At 38.9% G+C, this 11,111-nt stretch overlaps 1 protein-coding gene across 2 annotated transcripts in view; it reads right to left on the bottom strand.

The window, feature by feature from the left end:
* cuedc1b (CUE domain containing 1b) overlaps window positions 1–4,470 on the bottom strand; it is a 29,308-nt gene extending 24,838 nt beyond the window's left edge. Inside the window, exon 1 of one of the 2 annotated variants that reach the window (XM_075474164.1) lies at window positions 4,258–4,470. The gene's annotated coding sequence lies outside the window, so the exon portion shown is untranslated. The remainder of the gene's footprint in view (window positions 1–4,257) is intronic. The other variant, XM_075474165.1, reaches the window with a different exon arrangement.
* Between the last annotated feature and the right edge of the window lie 6,641 nt (window positions 4,471–11,111).

The raw sequence follows: 11,111 nt of genomic DNA, 5'->3' as shown, positions 1-11,111 counted from the left end.
AAAAGTATTCACTCAGCTATCCAAATAATTCAATTCAGGTGTTCCAATCACTTCCATGGCCACAGGTGTATAAATCCAAGCACCTATGCATGCAGACTGCTTCTACAAACATCTGTGAAAGAATGTTTCGCTCTCAGGAGCTCAGTGAATTCCAGCGTGGTACCATGATGGGATGCCACCTGTGCAACAAGTCCAGTCGTGAAATTTCCTTGCTATTAAACATTCCACAGTCAGCTGTCAGTGGTGTTATAACAAAGTGGAAGCGATTGGGAACGACAGCAACTCAGCCACGAAGTGGTCGGCCAGGTAAAATGACAGAGCGGGTCAGCGGATGCTCAGGCTCATAGTGCGCAGAATAGGGCTGCAACAACGAATCTATAAAATCGATTGTTAAAAGTGTTGGCAAAGAATTTCATTATTGATTAATTGTGTCGCGTGATTTATGCATCACTCGCCACGTTGCAGGCCGTTTACTTTCCCTGCAGAGCTTTGTCAATGCTGGCTGACTGAAATAAAGTTTAAAACAAAAAACCCTCGACCTGCAGAGCGAGTTGAACTGAGCGAGGCGCAGGCAGAGCGGAGGCAGTATTTTCAAACGAAATTAAGTAAATTCTACAAATGACCGTCGCATGAAAAAACGGTTTGACCCAAGTCCTCAAAAGTGTGGGAGCACTTCACGCTTCACAAAACTAAAACATGAGTAACATGAAAGCTTTGCAAAAGTGATTTGACATGGCACGGGAGCCCCACGGTGACGATAGGGCACCTGAAACATGTTGGAGTCATCGATGAGGATGAAGGGAGCTCAACAGCAGGGTAAGTCACTACAATATTCTACGTTTGTTTCGTTACGAAGTGAGGAAACGGAACGTTAGTCTCTCCGGTAACTCGCCTGATGCTGCTGTTTGCTTGTTAGCTGGTTAATGACCGTGATAGAGTACGCGTGTATATATTTTTGTGTACATTTATTTCTTTACTGAAGCTATTTGACAAACATTTATTTAGTTTTTATTATTGTAACAGAACAGCAACCTGTTTTTTGTGCACTTTTTTTCTCTTTGGAATAAAGATGAGGAAATAAAAATTTTTTTTTTTTTTTGTCCTATTCATTGATTAATTGAAAAAAAAAAAATAATAAACCGACCAATAAATCAATTATTAAAATAATCGTTAGTTGCAGCCCTAGCACAGAGGTCTCCAACTTTCTGCAGAGCCAATCGCTACAGACCTCCAAACTTCATGTGGCCTTCAGATTAGCTCAGGAACAGTGCGTAGAGAGCTTCATGGAATGGGTTTCCATGGCGAGCAGCTGAGTCCAAGCCATACATCACAAAGTGCAATGCAAAGCGTTGGATGCAGTGGTGTATAGCACGCTGCGACTGGACTCTAGAGCAGTGGAGACGCCTTCTCTGGAGTGACCAATCATGCTTCTCCATCTGGCAATCTAATGGAAAAGTCTGGGTTTGGCGGTTGCCAGGGGAACGGTACTTGTCTGACTGCATTGTGCCAAGTATAAAGTTTGGTGGAGGGGGGATTATGGTGTGGGGTTGTTTTCCAGGAGCTGGGCTTGGCCCCTTAGTTCCAGTGAAAGGAACTTTGAATGCTTCAGCATACCAAGAGATTTTGGACAATTTCATGCTCCCAACTTTGTGGATGGCCCCTTCCTGTTCCAACATGACTGCACACCAGTGCACAAAGCAAGGTCCATAAGACATGGATGAGCCAGTTTGGTGTGGAAGAACCTGACTGGCCTGCACAGAGTCCTGACCTCAACCCGATAGAACACCTTTGGGATAAATTAGAGCGGAGACTGTGAGCCAGGCCTTCTGTCCAACATCAGTGTCTGACCTCATAAATGTACTTCTGGAAGAAACGTCAAAAATTCCCATAAACACACTCCTAAACCTTGTGGAAAGCTTGCCCAGAAGAGTTGAAGCTGTTATAGCTGCAAAGGGTGGGCCGACATCATATTAAACCCTCTGGATTAAGAATGGGATGTCACTTAAATTCATATGCGTGTAAAGGCAGATGAGCCAATACTTTTGGCAATATAGTGTATGCCAAAAGGTACATCCCAACATATTTTATCATACCTATGTTCTTAGTTGTTTTTTATGACTTGTTAAAGAGAGAAGGTACAGGAATCCCTCAGGTGAGACCTGTGAATCAGTCAATGACTGCTGAAGGAAGTAGAAACAATCTTTAGGCTCACTTTGCAATTATTATTATTATTTTCTTTTTTTTAAATAGTTTAATTATTTTCTTATATTAACTTTACATACAGATTGACTAATGGTCCAAAGATTTTACTTTGTTTGAAAAGAGAGTAGATTGTGTTCAATAAAAAAAATTAAGTAGTTTTTTTTCCTTCAGACATTTTAAAATAAGTCCTCACCACAATACTGTGAACTTACGATATATTTTTTTGCTTCTATTGTAAGAATATTGGTACATACCTAGGTGTGTCTCACCACTCTCAATGATACCATTGTCATCAAGCTAACAATTTTAACATATTCTTTCAGAGATTAATGAAAAAAAAAACAAAAAAAACAACAACATGCACAAATTAACAACAGCACAAGACATAAAAATGTGATTTATTCATCGATCTGGAGAACGTAAGACTTCCGGTTCCGGATCCCAAAAAAGTCTCATTTTGTGATGGGGGAAAAAAAAATTAAAGGACAGAATATTTCTTTATGACGTTATATTTGTCTGCACCTTTATTTAAGCATTGGACATCCCCCAATATTGCCAATCTACTTGATTTAAACAAAAATAAGTAGTTTTTGGTATATCCATGGAAAATGTAGCCGTTGTTGAAGAAAAATGTTTTAATTCAATGCGACTGAGATAAGTGAAGTGCTGAGAGCCCTTGGACCATCTGTTATTTAGTTATTTAATTTTTTAATTCCGTCCGTTCTTCCTTAAAGGATAAGACCGGTTTTTTGACATTGGGCCCTTGATTTCACATTATAACATGATGTTCTACTCACCCCTGCTTGTTGTTGAACATTTGGAGCTGTTCCGAAGATATTCGCGAGGCGTCTGGCTGCTCTCTTGAGATATCCGGCCATGAAACGGTTTCCTATGGGCAAGCTTATACAGGCACAAACTATGCTGTTTATAATTTATTAATTACTGTACACTAGCACTGATAACGTGGAGGTGCGTCGCTTACTTAAAAAAATCCGGGTTACTAATTTTGAATTTTAGCCGAATGAATAAATAGGCAGCAGGTCTGTGGGCTGTCTGTGGCAGTAGCACGATGAGGACGTCAGTAACACCCACTTTACGACAAAAAAAAATCAAAATTACATTAACCCGGATTTTTTTAAGTAAGCGACGCACCTCCACGTTATCAGTGCTAGTGTACAGTAATTAATAAATTATAAACAGCATAGTTTGTGCCTGTATAAGCTTGCCCATAGGAAACCGTTTCATGGCCGAATATCTCAAGAGAGCAGCCAGACGCCTCGCGAATATCTTCGGAACAGCTCCAAATGTTCAACAACAAGCAGGGGTGAGTAGAACATCATGTTATAATGTGAAATCAAGGGCCCAATGTCAAAAAACCGGTCTTATCCTTTAATCCTCACGTACTCATATGTGGCTGCTTTAATCATTTTTTTGTTATATTTGCTAAATATGTGGTGCTTAACTTGTCCGTGCTGGATTAATTTTGTAGTAGGCTATATCAGTCAATTGTTTAACGTTAATATAGAGTTAAATTGAGTTCTAAAAAACATGGGTTGATGTCGGAGTAAACTAGCTAACGGTTCTCTACAGATTTTGAAAAGAAGTACTGTAATTGAAAAGTGGGACATGTTATACCAAATATAGCTACTCGTCGCCCCGCAGGAAAGAAGAGAATGCCATAAAATGTACTGCGTTAAACAAATGTCAATATTATTCGTTTCCTTTTCCTATATTTGGTTTTATATCGCCATGTTAGCTCTTCCAGCTAACTAATCAAAAACAGGCACATAAAATCCTACAGGCAGGACCTGTCATTTGTAGGCCTTAGGCAGTTATTCTAATTAGCATCCAACCTGAATGAGCGTTTTCAAAATATGTAAACGACAAGTTACTGATAAGAACAGTATATTTTCGATGCCAGAAATCATAGCCCAGGAAAAGACACTTTCTCTATCTCCATTTACAATGCCAACGGGTAACATAGGGTGCATTCTTCCACCAAAAATCCAGCAGTGAAAGACTGAAAAACAAAGAAGTAGTGCTCGCAATACTCACTGGCAGAAACACCCTGGATCCAACTGAGCGGATATTGTCCACAGAAAGCTTAACTGTCGAGAGAGACCACAGCTTAAAGGCAAGACAGTAGACAACCGTGTAACAACACATTTACCGTTCCTGCAACACTTCTTCTTCTTTCTTCTTCTTCTTTTTCTTCTTATCCTCCTCCTCCCTCCTCCTTTTTCTTCTTCTTCTTCTTCTACCTCCTCCTCCTCCTCATCATCTTCTTCGTGGTTTGACACAGTTTAGCATTACTGCCATCTTCTGGAATCAGCTAAATCCATTCTCGTTAACAGACTCGGGGTAGTAACATGCAAAAACACGAAAATCCTGGGTCTGTTAATTATGGAAGTTTTTCTGTGCCATCAGAGTTTGAATACGAATTTCTAATATTGAATTTTTACAGCATCAAAATCAGACTTTGAATTTGAAAAACCAATACTATGGAAAAACTTCCATACAAGTGTAAAAAAAAAAAAATCAATTTCTAAAAACAAAAATCAGGGTAAAAAAATTCAACATCTAAAAAAAATTCAGTGGAAAAAAATTCAACTTCAAAAAATTCAGTGGAAAAAGAACCAGACTCTGTCCGATCTCCCCTTACCTCTTCCTCCTTGTCACCCAAATTTTAGCCATCCATATTAATTCAAGTACTCTGAAAGGCATTGCAGTGGCAGAAAGGGAAATCGTTATTAGTCAGCTAGCAGACGATACAACCTTGTTCTTAAAAGACTCCTCTCAAGTATCTCATGCTCTTAATATAATTAATGTGTTCTCTAAAGCCTCTGGTCTATACCTAAATGTGAATAAATGTGAATTATTGGCAGTGAAAGACTCAGCAACTCGCTCAATAGCAAGCATTCCTGTCAAAGACAAGGTAACATATTTAGGAATTTCCATCACTAAAGATCAGAAAGTCAGAAATGACTTGAATTTCATCCCAATCATAGAAAAGGCTAAAAAAAGATTTAATCTATGGCTATTAAGAGATCTAGGCAGAACTCTAATAACAAAAGCAGAAGGAATATCTAGACTTACTTATGCGGCCCTTTCATTACATATTGAAAATAAAACCATTAAAGGGATAGATCAGATGTTGTTCAACTTTTTATGGAAGAACAAAATGCATTACATAAAAAAATCTGTTGTCATAAACACATATGAGAATGGGGGACTTAATTTTTTGGATTTTGCTTCTTTGAACAACACCTTTAAAATCAATTGGATCAATCAATTTCTAAAAAACCCAAATTCAATGTGGAACTGTATCTCCAATCATATTTTTTCTAAAATTGGTGGCCTAAAATTCCTCTTAGCATGTAACTATAACATAGGGAAAATTCCTATTTGTCTTTCCAACTTTCATAAATAAGCACTACTTGCATGGTCAATGATATACAAACACAATTTTTCACCACACCGTTACTCCATATGGAATAACAAAGATATACTTTATAAGAACAGATCAATATTCTTAAGGGAGTGGTTCAACAATGATAGAATTTGGGTCAAACAACTATTCAATAGCAATAGTAGCTTATTTTCTTATGAGGAGTTCCTTCAATTTTATGGAATACCCGTAACACCAAAACAATTTGCCATCATCTTTGATGCAATCCCACCTGGTGTAATAATGTTATTTAAAAGCAACACATCTGCCTCTATACTTGATGCTCCCTTCACTGAGGTAACCAACTCACCAGTTGGGAAAATATGTTTTGTCCCTTCTTCTAGCAAAAAGAAAAATTGTAAAATTCGTGCTCTTTTCCAATGTAATATCAGATCTGTTTCTCCTGTAATTTTTCACTGGAATAGTTGTGTAAATGATTTATGCTGGGATAAAATTTGGTCTCTTCCTCAAAAATTCGTTCCATCCATAGATGTTACCCGGTTAAATCATTCTTTATCAAATTCAAATTTGTTGATCTTGATCTGAAGTGTGCCTTTTGTGACACTCACACTGAGACCATTATTCATCTGTTTTGGAAATGTGAATATACCCGTAAGCTGTGGCAAGATATTTGTAGATTTATTTTAGATCATATGTACTGTGATTTTAAGCTCCTTCTGCAAAATATAATTTTTGGTTTTATAAAGAGTGATGCTCCTGCTGAAAAAGAATATTTTTGAATTAATCTCATTTTAATTCTTGCTAAATATTACATCCACAAATGTAAATTTGCCAAAGTGAAACCCAATTTTTATGCTTTCATGATAGAACTCCAGATATATTTTAAGTCAATTTCCTCCTCTAATAATAAGAAAGCTATCAAAACTATAAATCTAGTCTCCCACTTTGAAATTTTTAACTCAGTGTAATCCTCATTGTTCATGTCCCCTGGTATATTCTCTCTATATATTTTTCTTTCTCTTTCTCTCTCTCTCTCTCTCTCTCTCTCTCTCTCTCTCTCTTCATTTATTATTTAAACTACTTTTGTATGTATTTATTTTGGTATGCTTATTTGTTCTTCATTTATTATTAATGATACTTGTCATGTTTTTGCACTATTTTTATATCTTGTAAAGCAAAATAAAGTTGTATTAAAAAAAAAAAAGAAAAAAAAAAAAAAAGAACCAGACTCAACATCCGGGTAAACAGGGAGAAGCAATCGATCCCTGTCTCAATTCATCCAACGGCAGCCAATCAAGCTAATATCAGCTCAATAGATATTAGTAATATCTATTACTCAATTTTACTGGTACACAAATGGCAAATAAAGTAATCTCACTCACGAAGCACCATCACCCGCGTTGGTGGACATGGCTGATCTGTCCAGTGGAGCGTAACTTGATTGGCTGCCGTTGGATGAATTGAGACAGGGATCGATTGCTTCTCCCTGTTTACCCGGCTGTTGAGTCTGGTTCTTTTTCCACTGAATTTTTTTCCACTGAATTTTTTTTTAGATGTTGAATTTTTTTACACTGATTTTTGTTTTTAGAAATTGATTTTTTTTTACATTGTTGGGTTTTTCAAATTCAAAGTCTGATTTTGATGCTGTAAAAATTCAATATTAGAAATTCGTATTCAAACTGATGGCACAGAAAAACTTCCATAGTTAATCCCTTCTCACTGACTGGTATTTATAAAGAAAGAATTTGCGGTGGGAATGTGCGTAGAGGGCACATAATTTAGCAAAAACAGATCAGATAATATCATGGAGCCTATATTTTCCGAATATTCAAATAAATGTCTTCTGATTTTGTTTCTCAAACATTAGTATCAATTTAAATTGATTTTTGAGTAAATTAATTGCTTGTTTGCAGCAGCCCCTGGCCAATTCATCAAGATCACATGACGTCACAGTATTTTCGCGCCGTCATATTTGTGTCCGCCCGCAGCACTCAGGTCACAGGCAAGACAAGGCAATTTTATTTATAGAGCACAATTCATACACAAGGTAATTCAAAGTGCTTTACAGCTACATAAAATCACAAGAAGGCAATAAAATCATTAAAAAGTAATAATAATAAAAAATAAAAAACCCATTAAAAATAATCATTAATTAATTAATTAATTTAAAAGTCAAGAGTGCAGATAAAATACTTTCAGGTGTCATATGCACAGCTAAATAGAACTGTTTTCAGCCTGGATTTAAACATTGTCAGAGTTGAGGCCTGTCTCACATCTTCTGGAAGACTGTTCCAGATTTTAGGAGCATCAAACTTAAACGCAGCCTCACCTTGTTTAGTCCTGACTCTGGGCACCAGCAGGAGACCCCTCCCTGAGGCAGGAGACCCCGCCCTGAGGTTCTCAGAGCCCCAGTTGGTTCATATGGCTCTAACATGTCAGAGATGTACTATGGCGCTTGACCATGAAGAAACTTGTACACAAGCAGAGCTGTTTTAAAGTCTATTCTCTGAGCGACAGGAAGCCAGTGCAGAGACCTGAGCAGCGTTGTCATGTTACCAGAACAAGTGGAGTAGGAGGAAAATCATTTGAAAGATGCCAGGAATATGTTGTGCTGTTGACTGTTAACACAGGTTAACGAGCAGGATTTTACAGCCATTTTAAAGGGGAAGTTCGGTTTTTTTAAACCTGAACCTTATTTCTGGCATAAAATACATCAATTTACTCACTGATATCAGTTTGGTAAAAGTCGGCGTAGTTTGGACGCTATTTAGATCACTCGAGATCTGCGTATATCCATATAACGGGAGAGAACATGGCAGACAATACAGCCTCTAAATAAGGAATCATCTGTCTTTATTTCACCAATACTTTAAGACGAATGAATGAATGAATAAGTACTATTGCACTGTTAGTTCAGAGCTGCCGTGTTGTCATTGGGGGCTATCGGGGGCTTTCTATGCACGCATCTACTGCAGCACAGCTCATTCACTCGGTCGGTCTTTACACGGAGTTTGCTTCTGCTAGTTTTGTGCAACATGGCAGTTTGGAAACACGCAATAACGAACCATGTTACCAACAGCAGTAGCAAATTCTGTGTAAAGATGCTGCTGCGGCGAAGCGCGGCGATGACGTCATCCCAGTTGACGCATGTGTAGAAAGCCCCTGATAGCCCCCAATAACAACAACACGGCAGCTCTGAACTAACAGTGCAATAGTACGAGTTAATTCATTCCTTCGTTCACTGCTAATTTCAGTTCTGAAGAAATGGAGAACCTGTGGGATGAGGCACCCATCACCTTGGCAGAGGCAGTTAAAAAGCTTCTAGATGATAGGGCACCAGGGATGGATGACATTCGTCCCAAAATGCAGAAAGCTCTGGACGTTGTGGGGCTGTCTTGGCTGACATGCCTCTTTAATGATGCCCGAATGACGCCTGTGGAGCAACAGAGGTTGATGGTTCCCATTTTTGAAAAGGGGCATCGGAGAGTGTGCTCCAACAATAGGGGGTCACACTACTCCCCAGGACAGTTTACTCTAGGAAAGGAGGCCCTGACTAATTGGTGAACCTTGGATTCAAAAGAAGCAGTATGGTTTTCGCCCATGTTGTGGAGCAGTGGACCAGGTCTTTATCCTCAGAGCAACTGTGAGTGTGATGGGTTTGACCATTCAGTCTACGTATTTTGTGGAGTTGGAGAGGGCTCAATATCATGTTCCCCAAGGTATCCTGTGGGGTATGCTACGGGAGTATAGTGTATCAGGGTCACTGTTTAACCAAAGCAAGAGCTGGACTTCTTTTTAAAGCATTGGAGGGGAGAGGAGAGTGTCTGGTTTGGGAACCTGAAGGGTTGCATCTTGCTTTTTGCAAATGACATTGTTCTGTTGGCTTTTTCAAAGCGTCATCTTCAGCATGCACCAGAGCAGTTCGCAGCCAAGTGTGAAGTGGCCAAGATAAAAGTCAGTCGCTCCAGATCTGAGGTCATGGGGTTAAAGGCTCCTTCTGGGTCAGGGTATGGGTTTCTGCCTCAAGGGGAGGAATTAAAGTATCTTGTGATCTTGTTCACAGGTGATGGCAAGTTGGGGCAAGAGATGGACAGATTGATGGTGCTTCATTAGCAGTAACAAGGGCATTGCACAAGTCTGTTATTCTGAAGGGGGAGCTGAGCTGAAAGGCAAAACTTCAAATTTACTGGTCTATTTTTATTCATATCCTCACCCATGGTCATGAGTTTTTGGTAGTGGATCAAATTATGAGATCGCAGATAAATGTGGCTGAAATGAACTTCCTTTGAAGGGTGGCTGGGTTCAGCCTGAGAGATAGCATCTGGGGGTATCTGGGAGTAGAGCCACTGCTCTCCTGTATTGAATGGAGTCAGCTGAGGTGGTTTGGGCATCTGATTAGGATCCCTCCTGATCACCTCCTTTTGGGTTTTTTTGGGGCATGTTGAACTGGGAAGAGACCCCAAGGCAGACCCAGAACACAATGGAGGGATTATGGGTGATGGAGTGCCACGAGGGAGAGGGATGTCTGGTTTTCCCTCTTGGACCTGTAGCCTTTGCGACCTGACCTCGGGTAGGAGGAATAAAATCCAAATCCAATTAAGTGTACACGTGATTAAATTCTCCTGTAGACCAGATTATTAAAAGGTTTACACCATCCCCTTCGCTCTTAATTAAACATTTATTCTGACTGAGCAAGATAGGATCCATCTGGTTGAAGTGTTTACAGAAAACAAGCTTCATCTGACCCAGTTATTTAGTCTAGTTATGCCATCTTAGAGTCTTGGACCATTTAAGGTCGTCTATTGTGTAGTATGAGCAGAGTGGAAAAGTACAAAATAGGAACATAGATTATTTAATAAAGTACAGAATATGAATACAAAATGTCTAAGAACAAAGCCAATTATAACAAGTGGAATAGTGGCACACTTTTCATTACAATGTTGTTTTATATAATTGAGGTTTGCAGGAATTTCTTTAATTCAGATATCTCTTAGGGTCCCACAAAGGCCTTTCAATCTGATTGAAGTCTTGACTTTGAGTGGGCCAGAGCAACAGCTTGATACTATTCTATTTCCAACATTATGTTGTACAGTATATTTGTTGATGTGTTTGGGACCATTGTCCTGTTGCATAAACCCAGTTTCAGCCAATCTTGAGCTGTCTGACAGATGGCTTCAGTTTTACCCAAGAATACTTTGGTACACAGAGAAGTTCAAGATTGACTTAAAGAATGCAAGACACCCAGGTCTCGTGGCAGCAAATCAAGCCCTAATCATCACTACTCCACCGCCATGCTTGATAGTTGGTATGAGATATTCTTTGTTGCTTTTGGTATGGCCAAACATCTTTACTTCGGTGTCATCCATCCAAAGAACATCATCAACATCATTTTAATACTCTTGCAAACCAAAACTGAGCTGGCATGTTCTTAGAGAAAAGAGACTTTCTCCTGGAAACTCTTCCAAACAAACCTTACTTGTTTATTTTTGTAACCTTTTTT

Source organism: Odontesthes bonariensis, chromosome 9 (assembly GCF_027942865.1).
Source record: "Odontesthes bonariensis isolate fOdoBon6 chromosome 9, fOdoBon6.hap1, whole genome shotgun sequence".
Lineage (NCBI taxonomy): Eukaryota > Metazoa > Chordata > Actinopteri > Atheriniformes > Atherinopsidae > Odontesthes > Odontesthes bonariensis.
Note: the sequence above shows the minus strand (reverse complement) of the source record. Positions and strands in the feature narration are given on the sequence as shown.